Below are 18,939 nucleotides of genomic sequence, written 5' to 3' on the forward strand. Positions count from 1 at the left end.
CCGAAGCCACTGACATCATCTGCGGCGTACCCCAGGGCTCATCCCTCAGCCCGACCCTGTTCAACGTCTACATGGCCCCCCTCGCACAAGTTGCCCGCCAACATGACCCGAACATCATCTCATATGCGGATGACACCCAGCTCATCCTCTCCCTCACCAAGGACCCACACACCGCCAAAACCAACCTCCACGAGGGAATGAAGGCCGTCGCCGAGTGGATGAGGAAAAGCCGCCTGAAGCTGAACTTGGACAAAGCGGAAGTCCTCATCCTCGGCCCCACCCCCTGCATTTGACAACTCCTGGTGGCCAACCACACTGGGAACAGCTCCGACACCCACGGACCACGCACGCAACCTAGGATTCATCCTCAACTCCTACCTCTCCATGTCAAAGCAGGTGAACGCCATCTCCTCATCTTGCTACAACACTCTCCACATGCTTCGCAGGATCTACAAGTGGATCCTGACCGAAACCAGAAGAACGGTGACCCAAGCCCTCATCAGCAGCAGGCTGGTCTACGGCAATGCATTCTAAGCAGAAATCGTGGCCAAACACCTGCGACGACTACAACGCATCCAAAACGCCTCTGCCCGACTGATGCTCAACGTCCCCGGCCGCAGCCACATCACCTCCCACCTAAGAGACCTGCACTGGCTCCCCGTCAACAAGAGGTTCACCTTCAAGCTCCTCACCCACGCACACAAAGCACTCCACAACACCGGACCAGCTTACCTCAACAACAGACTCAACTTCTACACCCCCGCCCGCCAGACCCGCTCCACCAGCCTCGCCCTTGTCGCCGTCCCACGCATCCAATGAACAACCTCCGGTGGCAGATCTTTCTCCTTCCTTCCTCACCGCCAGGACCTGGAACACCCTCCCCATCCATCTGAGGCAGACCCAAGACCTGCTCACCTTCAGATGGCTCCTCAAGACCTTGCTCTTCGAGCAGTAGCAGCACCACCCTCCCACCTAAGCGCCTTGAGACCCTCACGGGTAAGTAGTGCGCTTTACAAGTTTTATTTATTGATTGAGCCCTAAAAACTACCTGAACCCACTTAAGCCCTAAAAACTACCATGACCCCCTTAATCCCAAAAATTACCCCGTACCACAACTATTAAAAACTACCCCCAACCCTTCAAAACCTGACTCCAGCCCCACTTACCTCACTGCGTCCTCTCCCGATCCTTCCTGTTCTTGGGCCTGTCCACCCCAGCATCTAGACCCCGCACTGTCTTAACCACGCCTGAAGTAAGACTAAGTAGGACCCAAAGAAAAGCTGTGCTAAGATGGTTGTGTAGCCTGAGGCAAGAGTCTTGTGAACTCAGATAACAAGGAATAAAAGGTACTCAAAGAGAATGTCTTGGAGGTTCTAGAGTGCTCCTGACAGTTCATTTGATTGTTAACACAGAGGTTAATGAATGATTCTCCCTTGTTTAGCAGCTCTTATGTTCAGCCGGTGCTAGGCTCCCACGTGTGTCAGGTGATCCCTTGCCACAGGGGTGCTGCTTTGTGATTGTGGTCATGCATTCAAGTCAGTGCCAAGCGGAGCTGATGACACTATTCCTTTGAGAAGCCACAACCAACTAGCATTGCTGTGCACCAACTCTTCACCAGGATCAATTCTCTATCATAAGTCTCTCCCTAAAGCTTGTGTGGCAGACCATGTCTGAGCTTGGCTTGTGGTACTTGTACCAGGGTGTGGACTAGGTATGGGCGGAATTTGCGAAGTTGACTTTCGCAAAATTCTGCGAAACGGCAAGAAATCTCAGCGAGCACGCAAAATTTTGTGTGCTCACAGAGAATTTGCTGCGCCCATCATAATCATTGCGGGGCACTTTCAGGGGCAGACGAGCATCGTGCCAGCCAGAATGAATCCTGCCCTGCAAATTTATCCAAGAAGATGCCACCGTTTTGTGCAATTCCTCCACTCAGCTGGAGTACTTTCTACTGGCTAATCAGTAAGTGCTACCTCGTTGGGTAAATGTATAGTGTTTTTCCTACACTACAGCTGCGTAAAGGGACAGAAGAGTTGTCTCCAGTGACCATGTGTCTGAAAATTTGTCACTGCACCGAATGGCGCCGAGGTCCCTTGATTGAGCTGTCAATCATGGCGGGGAAATGCCGGGAAGACGTCGCATACCGCTGGTGTGTGTGGGGCGGTGCTGCCTTCAATGCGAGTTCACATGCCTCTTGTTTATAAAGGGTCAGAGGCCGATGAGAGCAGCAGATGAGGAGAAAGCAGCCTCCTGGTCACAGGAACTACACGGGGATTGCAAAGAGGATATTTAAAAAAAGAAAACAAACTTACCTTACCACCGCATCTCTCCGTCATCTCGCCTCACATCAGGAATGGAACAGGAAGCAGCCAGGCTCCGTTGACCAATGCTGCAATGCAGCGTTGTGATTGGTCTGAGCGCCATTGTTTGGTGCTGAGCCAGGGACTGGGGCCCTGGGTATGTTCTCCAGGCAGGCTTTAAATTGCACCCTGCATGGAGAACATGCTAAGTGCACATGACTGTTTGGCCGGCCCGAGAGTGCTAGCCAAACAGTCCTTGCACACTTAGGAGGGGCTACCACTCCTCCGCTGTCCTGCAAGCAGAGCAGCCCTGTCCCATCACACAAAGCTGCCGCAGCAGGACAAAATAAAATGATAATAATATTAAGTTACAATCATTTTATTTTTCCTTTCTTTCACTGCTTCAAAGAAGTGAGGCAGCACTCCTCCACCTTAGCGGAGGAGCCGCCACTGCTTCCATTCCATCACCCACTCTCTCCCCTTCCATTAATGTCCCATTCATTCTTTCTCCCATTTAATTACCCAGTTGGTGACTTACAGCCTGATTCATCAATCTCCCGTTTTGCGAGCACCTAATAGCAATTCATAACGAATCGCTATTAAGGACTTGCAAAACGGGATTCATGTAGGAATTGCATAAAGAAATGCGATTCCTACACATTCCTTATTTGCGATTAGCAAATTGCTAATCGCAAATAAGGAATAACTCCCCATTCATTCCTATGGGCCAAAAGGCCCATAGTAATGAATGGGGAGTATTCCTTATTTGCGATTAGCAATTAGCTAATCGCAAATAAGATAGCGATTTAAAGGGTGCCAGGGGTGTTCAAAGGACACCCTGTAGCACCCCTTAAATGCAAATTGAAACAAGTGTTGCGCACACACATGTCCAAAGGACATGTGTGTGTGCAACATGCAACTTAGAAAAATGCTTTTAAAAGCATTTTTCTAAGTTTTCGCTATTTACCACGAGGTTTGACCTCGCGGTAAATAGAGGGCCGAAATTGCGAATTCGCAATTTTTAAATGGATGATGAATTGCATTTAAGGAATCTCAAATAGAGATTCCTTAAATGTAATTCCTCGCAAAATATGCGAAATCGCTATTACCGATTTTTGCATTTGGGATGATGAATCCCAAATGCAAAAATAGCGCTCGCAAAGGGCCAGATTCTCAGAATCTGGCCCTTTGCGAGCCGATTTCGGCTTGATGAATCAGGCTGTTAGTTTCATTCACATAGATTGGCACTAATTAAATAATTCATTCATTTTCATTCACTCTCTCAGCTGTTCTCTCAACCTCTCTTACTCATTTGCATTCAACCATTCCTCGATTCACTCACTATCAAATTCAACTTACTCCACTCGTCCGTTTAATTACTTTTAGTCATCCTGTTCATTTTCTGCTCTATTTATTCACCTTTCATTGCATTTATTCACCATAATTTTCTGACTCCCATATTCAGTAGCTCATTTTCAATCAGGTGAATATAAATTAACATTCTGTCAACATATTTAAAATTCATGAGATCGAAGTATGTTCTCAATAAATGACTACCAAAATACGCTTTGCAGGTGGATGAGAGTTCACAAATTTCAGTGTAGGAAGGCACTCTTATAAGAACAGTATATCTCATTACCCAAGACTTTAATAAAAATATTAACAAATGCTGCTTGATTGGAGAACACATAACAGGCGGGCTTAAAAGTATTTGTATGTTCGTGCAGCACATTTCTATTTCTGCTAGAAATAAGCTCTAATTGTTAAGTAAAGTTGGGGAATACGTGATGCTGAGTGTACACGCAGCGTTGAGTATACGAATGGCTGCTACATAGTCCAAAGCTCTCACATTTCACAGGTGCATGCATGAGGAGTCCACCCAGGCCAGATGTTTCCTTTGCATTCTGGTAGTTGTAGTCCTGAATACATAAAGAGGATTTCATGGAACACTTCTGTAAAAATGTGACTGCTTTTATGAATTTCTGAAATTCGAATGAAGACTTTTGAATTGAATTGATTGGATACATAATAGAGTAAACGTGGTCATAAGTATCACAATGCAACGTCAAAACCTGGACTGTGTGAGTGACTCAAGCATGGACCTGCAACATTTTCAAGATCTGAATGTTCTTTAGTAGCAATGAGGATAGGCTGTCTCTCAATTTGATGGAAGAGGGCTCTACTAATCAGGCCCTTAACGTGACTTACAGCCTGATTCATGTACGGGCCGTTTTGCGTGGCCCTAATAGCGAATCATAGCGACTCGCTATTGAGGACACGCAAAACGGTATTCATGTGGGAATTGCTAAATAAATAGCGATTCCTACATGTTCTCTATTTGCGAGTAGAAAATTGCTACTCGCAAAAAAAGGAATAACTCCCCATGCATTCCTATGGGCCAAAAGGCCCATAGGAATGAATGGGGAGTATCCCTTATTTGCGAGTAGCAATTTACTACTCGCAAATAAGATAGCGATTTTAAGGGTGCCAGGGGTGTCCAAAGGACACCCTGTAGCACCCCTAAAATGCACATTTGAACAGGTGTTGTGCACACACATGTCCAAAGGACATGTGTGTGTGCAACATGCAACTTAGAAAAAAGCTTTTAAAAGCATTTTTCTAAGTTTTTGCTATTTACCGAGAGGTCTGACCTCTCGGTAAATAGCGGCCCAATTTTGCAAAATCGCAATTTTTGAAAGTGTCATGAATAGCATTTAAGGAATCTCTAATAGAGATTCCTTAAATGCTAATCCTCGCATATTAGATAATTCTTCATTAGCGATTTTTGCATTTGGGATTGTGAATCCCAAATGCCAAAATTGCACTCGCAAAAGGCAAGATTCTGAGAATCTTGCCCTTTGCAAGTGCAATTTAGCTTCATGAATCAGGCTGTATGTCTGCGTTTCCCCCATCTCTGCGCTGAAACTAAAATATATTTTATCTCACATAACATCAGGCTTTTCAGATAACCCATATCCTCCCAGCGTTCTACAGCTTGTGCCAAACCAAATTCCATTTTTTTGGGAAAAGGTCTATAATCAGGTTCTCGACTCAGGAGTGTTCCCCCAGTGCTGGAAAGAGGCAATAGTTACCCCTCTCAAGATGAAACCAAATGGAGACCCTGGAGACTTAAAAAACCTTTGCCTAATTTCTCTCCTGCCTGCCTCGGCTAAAATGTTTGAAAAGTAAATCAATCAAGAATTAGCCAAGGTTATAACTGCCTATGATCTTCTGGATCCATCACAGAATAGCTTCCTCAGCGGCCACAGTACGGAATCGGCATTGGTCACAGCAGCAGATTCCATTCGATGCCAGGTGGATCAGGGAGACGGCTATCCTGGTAATGCTGGAACTGTCTGCGGCCTTTGACACAGTATCTCCATCCCATTTGGTGAAAAGAGTGCCACAAGTAGAGCTGAGGGATACCGCTTTGGATCTTCTAGGATCCTTTTTGGTGAATAGGAACAAAATAGTCAGCTGTGGGGACTACAGGGCTGGCTAAAACTTAACTTAGAAAAGACTGAAATCTTGGTCTTGGGGGTGCAAAACTCAGTATGGTCTGAGCTCCCGTGGCCGGAGATATGCAGCCTCTTATCCACCCCAGTGGTCGCCGCAAAAAATCTTGGGGTTATTTTTAATAACATCCTCCCCTTCAACTCTCAGGTCAACAGTACAGTGAGTTTCTGTTTCTTTATTATTAAGATGCTAAAGAAGATATTTTCATCCTTACCTGTTGAATTAGGAGTTGCAGTGGTTATAGCACCCATTACATCTCACCTTGACTACGGCAATGCTTATATTTAAACTCAAACATGTCCTCTCTCAACAAATTACAGGTCATCGCAAATGCGGCAGCCCGGTTGGTATTGGATGTTCCTAAACATCTCTCAGTTAAGGAGGGCTTGCGCTGACTTCACTGGCTTCTTGTTAGGAAGTGGGTGACTTTCAAAGTACTCTGCATGGTCTATATGGCTCTTCATCACCAGGGACCAGGGCAGATGCTTGGATGCGGCTGCAGTCTCTGGCGGCACTGGCAGACATCGAGGAGGGTCTGCTGGTCGGTTAGCTCCCGCTGCTCCTTTGAATCGGGAGTCTACTGGCCAGGTCTTTCCACACAAAAAACAGCGCTAAGATGTGGTATGGTGCCGCCGAAGAACGCGGCGAAAACTGCATACTACCTGAATACATGCCCCCTGCAGGGAGAGGACAGCTCGAAGAGCGGAGCTAAAGTTTCTCCAACAAGAACGGGCAGACCTGCATTACGGCTCCTAGAAGCAGGTAAGGTGGCTGAGCTGATTTCAGAGGGTGAGCTCCGCATTCAAACAGCGGATGCTATTGTATTTGTATTGCTACTTTGTAGCGCGACTGCTAAAGAAACAGAGACTGATTCTGCTGAGAGTAAGTTATCGCCGGACTCTGCTGAGAGTGTAGAAGAGGAACCTGAAGCTGGGGGCGAGTTGCCTCTAAGGCTGGATCAGGGGGCAAGTGTGGACCTGAGAGAATTGGGGGAGTCATTGGCCATTCAAAATGATGATAATAACATCCTTGGCTGCTTGGGATATTCTTTTGCTGTGCTGGATCATAATAGAAATGGGTGTGTTCATGACGAGATCAGCTCGTCATGAGCACACGAGCACCGTGCCTCATGACGAGCTCAGCTCGTCATGAGCACGAAGGGGCTATAGAAATACCTGCTACGAGGTGCTGTGGCATTGTGGGGGACGGACAGCACATTACCGAGGAGATTACCGGGGAGATTAACGGAGAAAGCCCCTGCAGCATCTCCCAAAATTGTGAAGTGTTTAGTCCTGTGGCCGATGGGTCCATAGATGATACTCAAACTGGCCAAATGAACCAAGGTAATGCCGTTGGTCAAACTGAGGCGACTGTGGATCCGAAGAATAAAAGCTCAGAAAGTAGGAAGTGGGTGACTTTTAAAGCACTCTGCATGGTCTATATGGCTCTTCATCACCAGGGACCGATGTCCCTAAGAACCGCTTTTTACTAGTATAGTCCAAAAATACAGCTTAGATCAGCATCTATGAGGAAGGTGATGATTCCCAGGTTCGAAAGGTTTAAAGAGGTGGTTGCGCTTTTTCTGTGGCAGCGGCCAAATTATGGAACACACTGCCTCTCCATATTGCGAGTCCGAATTCTTATGCAGTGTTCCGTAAGCAGCTAAAATGCTGGGGGCATATTATCTAGATGTGCATAATATAACGCACATCGCACATTTCCATATCGTCGGCTATCGCCGGATTTTTTTGCCGTGTTAGTGCGTAATTATCAATGCGCAACACATAGGCGAAATTAAATCCGGCGATAGTCGGCGATATGGAACATTAGCGCATGAAAAAAAACTTTGTTTTCACGCGCTAATGTGTGCCTTGATAATATGGGGGGGTGGATGCAGCGTTATGATCCACACCCCAATGTTATCAATGCCTTAACACCTGGTCAGAGCAGGCGTTGGGAGACCTGCGATAAACGAGTTTATCGCAGGTCTTCTTCTCCCAACGCCTGCCTTGGTAATAGAGTGTTCCCACCTCCAACCACATTTTACATGTGGTTGGATGTGGGAACGCCCACTTTGCATGTCATTAGCGATGTTTCTCGCTGACATGCAAAGTGGGCTTGAGGCAGGCGTTAGCATGCCCTTGTTAATAGGGCGCTGGAAGTATCTCTGCTTTCTCGGCACAATTCGCCGAAAAAGCGGTGATACTTCAGCTTGCTAATATGCCCCTAGTTCTTCTTTCAACCGTAATTGTGTCCTAGTGTTCTCATCTTGGCAGTTTTTTTAACCAGTGCTAGCGCTTAGATGCCTTTGGCTGATTGCGCTTTATAAATCCAAATACAACTTTACTATACCATTTGGTGTGAATTTAATTCAAAAATCATGTTAATTTTAATTTGTAGACGCAGATAGTTAAACGAAAGAGACCTGGTGCACTTCAATAGATAAAAACATAGGACAAACACAGGGGGCATTGTTATTTAGTCCAGGGAGACAAACATGAACCTCCTGATGAATTGAGCGGTCCACAGAGGGCAAACAGTAAATAAGGTGGCAGTGGTTGGACATTCCTAGAATCAGTCTCAAGTGCTTGTAGCGCCAAGCTACGGATGGCGAAGATCATCCACAGAGTTTTAAAACAGGGGCAGGAGGCATGAAAAGATGTTAAGAAAGTTGTTTTATTGTATATGCTGAACCCACGACTGCACCAACCACCGGCAGGCTCAGAGAACTGAAGGCCACTGACAACTGCCTGACATTCTAGAACCCCCACAATGACCAATAGAGTCACAGTTCCACAAAAGAATGTTCAACATGTAGAATAAATATGCACTGATAAAACCAAATACAATGAAGGGCAAATACAGTAAACACTACAGTGCCTTATACAGTCAGGGTATTTTTCATGTACATTCTGGGCCTTTCAGTCTTAAATAGGACTACAATGCAAATAAACTAACTAGATGCATGGACCTGGAATACCTACCTATGTGTTGTGCTCATTAATCATTAATCACTAATGAAATCCACCCTTTTTCGATCACTGCATGTTTTGCCTATAGGGGAATAAGAAAAAGAAATAAATGTGTAATTACACAGTGACTCTGTCTCTCTCTAATACAAAATTGTACTGTTCATATAGTTCATATTCGGGAAATATAAAAGTTTAAAAAAGTAACATGGCGTTCCCCAGAGTACTCCTGGACCGAGAAGGTTTGTGGATTGTCAATAGTCGTAAACATACATCCGTGCTTAGGACTATATGTAGGGGTGTAGCTTTATGCATTTTCTTTGTGAATTAGGCCCAGAGTCTTCAAAGTACCTTAAAAATAGTCCAAATAAATCCTACTGAAAACACTGAGGAAAATACTATTGTGAAGTCCACCTACCTTGCTTATCTTTTTTCATGCAAGACAATAAAGACTACACAGCTGCAAAGTCTTTCTACAGTGTCTATCATCTCCCACACTTCATTGAATAAAAACTATTTAATCAGTATTAGGAGGAAGCGATATCATGAGTTACCAAGAGCAAGGGAATTAAAGGATGAAATGGTAGAGACCAGAAGGAGAGGATGGAGATGAGGATGCGCCAATGATAAGAAAAGTCATATTACTGTGACAGCTAAATTGAAGTTTAATGCCAGGGAAAAATCCAATTATTTTCACATTAAACCGAAAAGACTCAAGTAAAAGAGGAAAAAATATGGAAAACTCTAAAAAATGTAAAAAAAACACTCTAAAATGTTGTCGCAACTAACATCTCTAACTCCTATTTAGCATATGATTAACTGTAACTATAGAAATGGTTTGTCTCATAGTTATTTATTGCAAAGTTTATATATCTTATTTTTTAAATATCATATTATGGAAATGTTCCAAAAACATTTGATGAAGTAACCTCGAATACGCTATAACTGTTATACTAATAAAAGTCATCGCATATATGTAAAATAACAAGTAAAAATAAAATGAATCCAGACTGCTCGTTATGTTCAAGCAGATCAGGTTTTCGACTACTGTCTGCACATGTGTGAGAGCCACTGTAAACCAAGCGCTCTTGCTTGACAGCTGAAGATTTATGCGGCAAGGGTTGCTAGATTTATGCTGTAAGACCCGCTAGACTGATGAAGCAGACATTTCCTTAATATGGCCAGGGAGCCATAAAAAGGGAAACTTTCGCAAGATTTATGTGCGGATTAGGAACCAGCCTAGAAAAAACAATCAGTGTATTTGGTGCCAGAAATGAGAGAGACTTTCTCAAAATTGCACCAGCAGCAGAGCGTTTAAAGGTCCTCCCAAGAAAGTGGTCAGATGGCCTGTAGGCCATGCTGTAGATCCCTCGCCCAAGGCCGGTGTTTAGTTCCTAAGAGCTGGAAGGGTTGGGTTGTTGCCGGAGCTGGATTGAAACTTAAAATCAGATATGTCACAAATGTTCAAACCAGCCCCACTCTGTAGGACAGCGCCTCGAGGCATGGCTGAGTCGTAAAAGCCCATTCAGGTCCAAAAGTAACCCCTGGGCCATTGAGCCCACAGGGAAGTTGCCAGAATGGCCAGTCCGGCCCTGGTTGCTGCAGAAATAACTTGCCAGGTATAAAGGTTTCATCTCTGAATTACACATGAAGGGGAAAACATCGGCATGCAGAGGAAAGTGAAGCAGACAGTAACATGTTTAGTAGAAAGGATTAGTGAAACACATTTTCACACATTTAGACATAAGATTTAGCAAGAATCTGCAATTTCAGTAGAATATTTACAGTGGTAAACCATAGAGGTGCAGCTATTCCACACCAGTTAATTGGCGTCTCAGTGCAGGTGTGCTGCCTTGTGTGAGGGATACCAAGCATGTAGTTACTGCACAAGCCAGAAGCATGTTTTACTTCATGTGAAAATGCAAAAAGAACAATTGATGGACAGAATAAAGAACAATGTCATACATTCACCCCATCGTTTTTTTGCTCACCGTGCCAATCCAGTTTGGACCCAGCCATAAGCAAATCAGTCTTGACCCTGCGCCCAATGGGAACAGTCCAGCCCGAACTGCCAGGCCAGGTCCTCCCTAGGCATACCCGTCCCACTCGGGGTGACAAATGCAAAAAGAACTTCATGTACACCCTTCCAAGCTGCTGGAAGTTCTGCCCACAAGCAATAAAAAGGTCAAAATTGAAAATTCCAAGCCCTGTTGAGAATGTTCTTGCATGAAACCCCTGGAACGGATACAGAAAACGTGGTTTGTACATATTAAATGTGTGTATCCGGGAAACACGACTCAATTTTCCTATTAAGTAGCTTGTGAACCCAGTCCCAACTAATACAACTGACAAGTAGCTTGCCAGACCACTCGGATGTCCATACACAAGGTGCCTGCTGGTTGCTCCCGATTTAGAGATACATTTAGGGGTCGATTCCGATTCGGGAAAATGCGCTCTGAATAGCTGTACGGAGCGTTTTCCCATACGAATCGTAACCTGCAACCTCCCCCGTACATACGATGAAGTACGATTCCTACCAGGAGCAGGACTCCGTAGGAATCGTACAAAGACCATACAACTCTATTCCCCGCACGATTCTCCCTCAGAACCCGCTGTACACGACATCTGTACGGTTCGAAGCAGGTTTTCCCGACCCAGCAAGTACGATTCGTGTCAGGTACGCACCGTACATCGCTTTTTTTACGGGAGCCCAAAACGTCCGGAGATGCAGAGTACGCCTCGAAACAGGTACGGAACTGCCCCCCTGGGTATGGTGCGTACACCCCATGTCTACAGGGGTACGGTGCGTACCCCTGCGATCATGGGGTGTATGCACCGTACCCCACGATCATTGGGTGTACGCACCGTACTCCATGATCGCAGGGTGTACGGTGAGTACACCCTACGATCATGGGGTACAGTGCGTACACCCCATGATCGCAGGGGTACGCACCGTACCCCTGCGATCATGGGGTGTACGCACTGTACGGTGTGTATGTGATTGTGTGGTTGTCCATACGAATCGCCCTTACCTGACGTGGACCGTACGAATCGCGTCCTCATACACCGGTCTGGATCATACTCGTCGGGTTGTACGGCGTGTTTACGAATTGTACGGTTCACTGTGTGGGTCCGTGTCGTACGGTTTCAGCCTTGCAATTCGTACGGTTCGCGATGATTCAGACGGATTGACAAGATACGGATCGTACTACACGATTCGGATGGACGTGTATGATTCGTACGGAGAGGGCACCGGATACGATTCGGACAGACGCTTTTTTTCCCCGAATCGGCCCCTTAATGTACACAAGGGGTACCAGTATTAATCCACGAAGACAGGATCCATATCAGACTTTCATAATGCCCATATGGGATAAATGTACATACAATGAATACAAATGGCACTGATTGATATACTGGTTATCCAGAAATTCTGGTGTGGATCATACAGGTGTACCAATATATGTCATCTCTTATGTAAACTATGGAAGTAGTGTGTCAAGCAGTTGACAGTTGAATGAGCAATGGCAGAGAGAGATTGTTTGTCCAGAAACTGGCTGAATAAATCATACTTATTTCAGCATATCATAACTGTGTTTATATGGGTGACTAAAGTGAAATTTCTTAAAGTACGTATACTGGGCAAATTCGCAAACTTTGTTGTGACGTTAAGGAAGACTTGTAAGATTGAATCACTGTAATACACTGCATATCATGCTTTTATGAATCAGGATGTTTACAATTGTATACAATATGATGGCAAACAATCGACAAGTATGGCATTTTTCCATCACTGTAAATTATTGTTAATTTATGGTTAAGAGTGATCTAGGGTGATCTGGGGCTATTAATTACGAGCCCCCATAGAGACTAGAAGATTACTAAATGTGATTACTATTGCATAATGTTGTTAATCTGTTTGCTACATAAATATATTTATATAGCATTTTAACAATTCACTCTTTTCTCTCCTTCTCCCTCCTCTCTTTTCTTTCTCTCTTTCTGTTCCCCCCTATTTGACTGTCTTTCTTCTCCTCTTTTCGCTTTTAAACAAATACTAAAATGCATTTGTTTAGGATTATGGTTACATATTTCAATTCAAGTTTTTTAGTTTTCTTGTTTAATATCATAAGCTATGTTAATTCCAAATGTTTTTCCATTCTTTCACTTTCTTTCCTATTTTTATAAGATGGATGTATTATTATCTCATTATACTTTATTTTTCGATATCTGCTTGTATTGACTTAAGTATTTTTCTTCTTACATTTTGTAAATGCTTTTTGTTCTACATTCAATTTATTAAAGCATTTATAAACTAAAAAAAAAGAGTGATCGGGGTAAACTATAGGAGGCAAGCTTGGTCATGTAAAATGCAGTGAACAGACACATGTCTACATTTTACAGGTGGTGTGGCACCCTTGAAGTGCATGTAAAACGTCTTCTGTGAAAGACAGGAATAAGATCATTTACAGGGTACAAACCCAAGGAAACAGCGCCATATTTCATGAGGCCTAATGCAAGGAATTTCTTTATGGAGAAAAATGTGCTCCTTGTGAAAGAAAATATTTAAAAAGGTACGCGTCCAAATGCATATTTCGACATGATTTACTTGGATTTTCCACCTACTGAAAAGTTTGCATAAATATATTTCTTCTGTTCTCCAGGAATTCAGCCGCTGCCATATATTTCTATCAGTATCTCGTATTCTTTGTTAATCCAGTAAAGTCCGAAAACTGATAAACGCAATCTGTTAAAAACGGTTCTTTTTACAATTTTGTTTCTCCAACTTGTGTGCAGCCTGCTGGCTTATTGCGTTTTTTCAGTGCTTAATTTGTAAAAAATTAAATAAGTGCCAGGGGTCTCTTCAGGAGGCCACTGCAGCTTGCATCACACATTGCCCCTGCCATGCTGCCAATAATAATAACAAAACAACTACTAACCAACCCATTCCTACAAATGTGACAATTTGGTTTATTCCAGGCCCCCAAATCTATAAGAATGGCTTGAGTGGCAGAAATAGTCATTTTTAATGTATAATGAATTAATAATTAACTGTTGTTGGGCTCATATCTAAATTAGCTAGACAGTGCCACCTTGTGGCAGACTGTCCCAATCACCGGTATTGACAATTAAGTCCTGGTGCCGAACACCGGAAACCACTGGTTCAAATTAAGCACTGTTTTTTTTTGTCGCAGGGAGAGCCTTTGATCCCAGACCCAAGCTCTCCTTCTTTTGTTTCCCTATTTTTTTTTGTTGCTTTAAAGTAAGGGTGATTTTTTGTTACCCCTCTTCCTCTTTATTTCCTTTAGATTTACTCTACTGCAATTCTTTTTTTGTGTTCAGAGTTTTTAAGAGATACTGACTCCACTTGCCATCTTTTACATACTTGTCCGACCTACTCCCCGACCCTCTGCCCTTTCCGTAACCTTCTTTTTAAAATTTTACTTACCTTTTCTTTTTGATGTTTTCTCATCCTGTCCTTAGAGTACCCTTTTTTACGGGTTCCTTTGGGATGTTCTGGTTGTCCAAAAGGAACTGGATGTCACAGTCTGAGGAAGACTAGATGATACCCAGGCAAGACAGTGTGAGCTATAAAAACAGGAGACATTGTAAACAAAGGTATATGTGGTAGGAAATTTTGTGCAGGTTTAAAAAAAAAACAGGGTGGGAAAAGGGGTGCACGTGTTAGTGATTCTCTCAGTGTTAAAAAGTTGTGTGGAAAAGCTGTTAACATTCAGGGTGATCACTGGTGGAATGTGGAAAGAGCGGTGAAGGTTGATGCAGGTAGTGTTCAAGCTGGATCACCCATGGGAAATCTGCTACCTATGGGGCAATTGTGCAGTACCTCGCTGGAGTAATGTTCATCGCCTTTTTTTGGTTATGCTCCTTGTAGTCCCTCTTGCATTGTGGACCTACTTTATCTCCTGTGAAAGTTGAGATAATAATGGCGTCATATTTCATTGAATATGTCCTTGTAGATCATCCCATAATATACCTCTGCCATGTATGTGAGTTAGAATAAAAGTGAACATAAAGGATCTTTTAGTTTATTTGTTTTTTGGGGTGTTTAGATTTTTAGAGGGATTGTTTTGTATAGGGTTGGTTAATATTTTTTGTCAATTGTTAAATATTTCAATGTATGTTGGGTGTTTTATTGTCAATTGTTCATTGTATCAATATATTTTGGGTGTTTTGCTAATGTTAAAAATAGGAAGAAAATGCAATGGCTTGCCCATGTAACAGGCATGCCTTTGTCAACATTCCATGATGACACAGATGCCAGAATGTTGGGAACAGGCATTCCTGAAGAGGCGGTTGAAGGATTGCGTCCTGGCCAGTGTAGCGTGGATTATTTGTGGCTGCACTTAACAAATATATTTAATTTTTGGAGCCTACTTATCTGGTTGGCATCATTCCAGCATGACACCGATCTACGAGAACATGAGGACCTAAACTCAAAAACTGTACCCAAGAGCCGGAAGCTCATAAAACTCCTACAAACTGAAATTGTTTGGGGATAAGTGTTAAACTGAAGAATATTGGACATGGCTAATGACCATTCCCAAGGGCATTGTAATGTTCCCTTGTAACGATCAAACTATTGTTTGTACCTGTTAGAACTTTGAGGTTACTCATGTGTAGCACATAGCACTCCTGGATAATTAAATAAATAATTAAAAAGACTACTATGACCCAGTTACTGCTTATCCCTTAGCTCATCTATCCTGATTGTTTTTATTTAATTTGGAAATTTGGGTACTTGTAGAAATGTACTACACTTGGTATTCCATCTCAGGCCTAGTATATTCATTATTCAATAGTTTTTCATCAAAATGTTTTTTCCACTTTTTGATAATTCACCTGCCTGAGGTCATCAGTCGTGCTGTTCTTCGTTTTCGAATTTTGTGGCGATGAGGTACAGCTGTCCCGTATTCATCAGATAAAGAACCTTCTGACATTTGTAAGAATATTGCAAGTCACTGATGAGTTCTGTGACCATATCGAGGAAAGAGGCTAATGGAAAACTTCACAGAACCCTGGGGTGCTTGCAGTGTCCTTTTTAGGGCTCGGGCCTACGTCACCACGAAGTGGAGGCGGAGCTTCCGAGCTCTTATGTACTCGAAAAAAAAAGAATTCTGAAAGGGGTCCTGGCTGGCACATTCCGGCACATTCCTTAGTGCGCGCCGCGTTTTTTATGGCATTTGCCTAGTGATTCGTCTCCGCTGTGGTGTCTATTTAGTAGCCTTGACGTGATAGGCTATATTTACTTTTCGTCCGTCATTGATTTCAGTTGCATGGCATATTCTCGGCGGTTTCGCGCAAGGCAGACTTATTAATCTTAACTGTCAGAGTGCCCGTGTAATGCAATCCAGATGGTGCGAGCGCGTTCACCATTGCATTGCATGTATCATGCGCGCGTTTAACATTTACCTTTCGCGCACGGCAGTCCATTCATTTTAATTAGGAGCTGTCAGAGTGCCGCGTTCACGGCGGAGATAATGGAAAGAAGTTTCCTGTAGCTTCAAGGGGAGGCACAGTATTTTTTAAGATACCTCGCATACAAGCACCCTTGCCTCGCCAATGCGCGTGTCTTCTAAAATAAAAGTGCGCAGTCTTTCAAGATTTCTGAAAAGATATTTCTGTTGTTGCACGAACATTTGCCTCTTCTCTGCGAGGAGTGATTTCCGTAGCTGTTTTCTCCTCCCTTCAATATGTTAGAGTTTAACAGAGATTTTTGCAATAAACAAAAGCACCTATGTAGATTGCGGCGTGTTTTATTTGCCATCACCTTGAGTTGATTTTTACGTACATATTTCACACACACACACACACACAGTAGTGAGGGCAGAGTAGTGAGTGCAGAGTAGTGAGGGCAAAGTGTAGAGTAGTGAGGGCAGAGTAGTGAGGGCAGAGTAGTGAGGGCAGAGTAGTGAGGGCAGAGTAGTGAGGGCAGAGTAGTGAGTGCAGAGTAGTGAGGGCAGAGTAGGGAGTGCAGAGCAGGGAGGGCAGAGTGCAGAGTAGTGAGGGCAGAGTGCAGAGTAGTGAGGGCAGAGTAGTGAGGGCAGAGTAGTGAGGGCAGAGTAGTGAGGGCAGAGTAGGGAGTGCAGAGTAGGGAGTGCAGAGTAGGGAGGGCAGAGTAGGGAGGGCAGAGTAGGGAGGGCAGAGTAGTGAGGGCAGAGTAGTGAGGGCAGAGTAGGGAGTGCAGAGTAGGGAGTGCAGAGTAGGGAGGGCAGAGTAGTGAGGGCAGAGTAGTGAGGGCAGAGTAATGAGGGCAGAGTAGTGAGGGCAGAGTAGTGAGGGCAGAGTAGTGAGGGCAGAGTAGTGAGGGCAGAGTAGTGAGTAGAGTAGTGAGTAGAGTAGTGAGTAGTGAGTAGAGTAGTGAGTAGTGAGTAGAGTAGTGAGTAGAGTAGTGAGTAGAGTAGTGAGTAGAGAAGTGAGTAGTGAGTAGAGTAGTGAGTAGAGTAGTGAGTAGAGTAGTGAGTGCAGAGTAGTGAGTAGTGAGTAGAGTAGTGAGTAGAGTAGTGAGTAGAGTAGTGAGGTGAGTAGAGTAGTGAGTAGAGTAGTGAGTAGTGAGTAGAGTAGTGAGTAGTGAGTAGAGTAGTGAGTAGAAAGTAGTGAGTAGAGTAGTGAGTAGAAAGTAGAGTAGTGAGTAGAGTAGTGAGTAGAAAGTAGTGAGTGCAGAGTAGTGAGTAGAGTAGTGAGTAGTGAGTAGAGTGGTGAGTAGTGAGTAGAGTAGTGAGTAGAAAGTAGTGAGTAGTGAGTAGTGAGTAGTGAGTAGTGTAGAGAGTAGAGTAGTGAGTAGAGTAGTGAGTAGAGTAGTGAGTAGAGTAGTGAGTAGTGAGTAGTGAGTAGTGAGTAGAGTAGTGAGTAGTGAGTAAAGTAGTGAGTGCAGAGTAGTGAGTAGTGAGTAGAAAGTAGTGAGTGCAGAGTAGTGAGTAGAGTAGTGAGTAGAGTGGTGAGTAGTGAGTAGAAAGTAGTGAGTAGAGTAGTGAGTAGTGAGTAGAGTAGTGAGTAGAAAGTAGTGAGTAGTGAGTAGTGAGTAGTGAGTAATGAGTAGTGAGTAGTGAGTAGTGAGTAGTGAGTAGAGTAGTGAGTAGTGAGTAGAGTGGTGAGTAGTGAGTAGAGTAGTGAGTAGAAAGTAGTGAGTAGAGTAGTGAGTAGTGAGTAGAGTAGTGAGTAGAAAGTAGTGAGTAGTGAGTAGTGAGTAGTGAGTAGTGAGTAGAGTAGTGAGTAGAGTAGTGAGTAGAGTAGTGAGTAGAGTAGTGAGTAGTGAGTAGTGAGTAGAGTAGTGAGTAGTGAGTAAAGTAGTGAGTGCAGAGTAGTGAGTAGTGAGTAGAAAGTAGTGAGTGCAGAGTAGTGAGTAGAGTAGTGAGTAGTGAGTAGAGTGGTGAGTAGTGAGTAGAGTAGTGAGTAGAAAGTAGTGAGTAGAGTAGTGAGTAGTGAGTAGAGTAGTGAGTAGAAAGTAGTGAGTAGTGAGTAGTGAGTAGTGAGTAAAGTAGTGAGTGCAGAGTAGTGAGTAGTGAGTAGAAAGTAGTGAGTGCAGAGTAGTGAGTAGAGTAGTGAGTAGTGAGTAGAGTGGTGAGTAGTGAGTAGAGTAGTGAGTAGAAAGTAGTGAGTAGAGTAGTGAGTAGTGAGTAGAGTAGTGAGTAGTAAGTAGTGAGTAGTGAATAGTGATTAGTGAGTAGTGAGTAGTGAGTAGTGAGTAGTGAGTAGAGTAGTGAGTAGTGAGTAGTGAGTAGTGTAGTGAGTAGAGTAGTGAGTAGAGTAGTGAGTAGAGTAGTGAGTAGAGTAGTGAGTAAAGTAGTGAGTGCAGAGTAGTGAGTAGAGTAGTGAGTAGAAAGTAGTGAGTAGAGTAGTGAGTAGTGAGTAGAAAGTAGTGAGTAGAAAGTAGTGAGTGCAGAGTAGTGAGTAGAGTAGTGAGTAGAGTGGTGAGTAGTGAGTAGAGTAGTGAGTGGAAAGTAGTGAGTAGAGTAGTGAGTAGTGAGTAGAGTAGTGAGTAGAAAGTAGTGAGTAGTGAGTAGTGAGTAGTGAGTAGAGTAGTGAGTAGAGTAGTGAGTAGTGAGTAGTGAGTAGAGTAGTGAGTAGTGAGTAAAGTAGTGAGTAGTGAGTAAAGTAGTGAGTAGTGAGTAGAGTAGTGAGTAGAGTAGTGAGTA

Source organism: Lissotriton helveticus, chromosome 11 (genome assembly GCF_964261635.1).
Source record: "Lissotriton helveticus chromosome 11, aLisHel1.1, whole genome shotgun sequence".
In the NCBI taxonomy this organism is placed as follows: domain Eukaryota; kingdom Metazoa; phylum Chordata; class Amphibia; order Caudata; family Salamandridae; genus Lissotriton; species Lissotriton helveticus.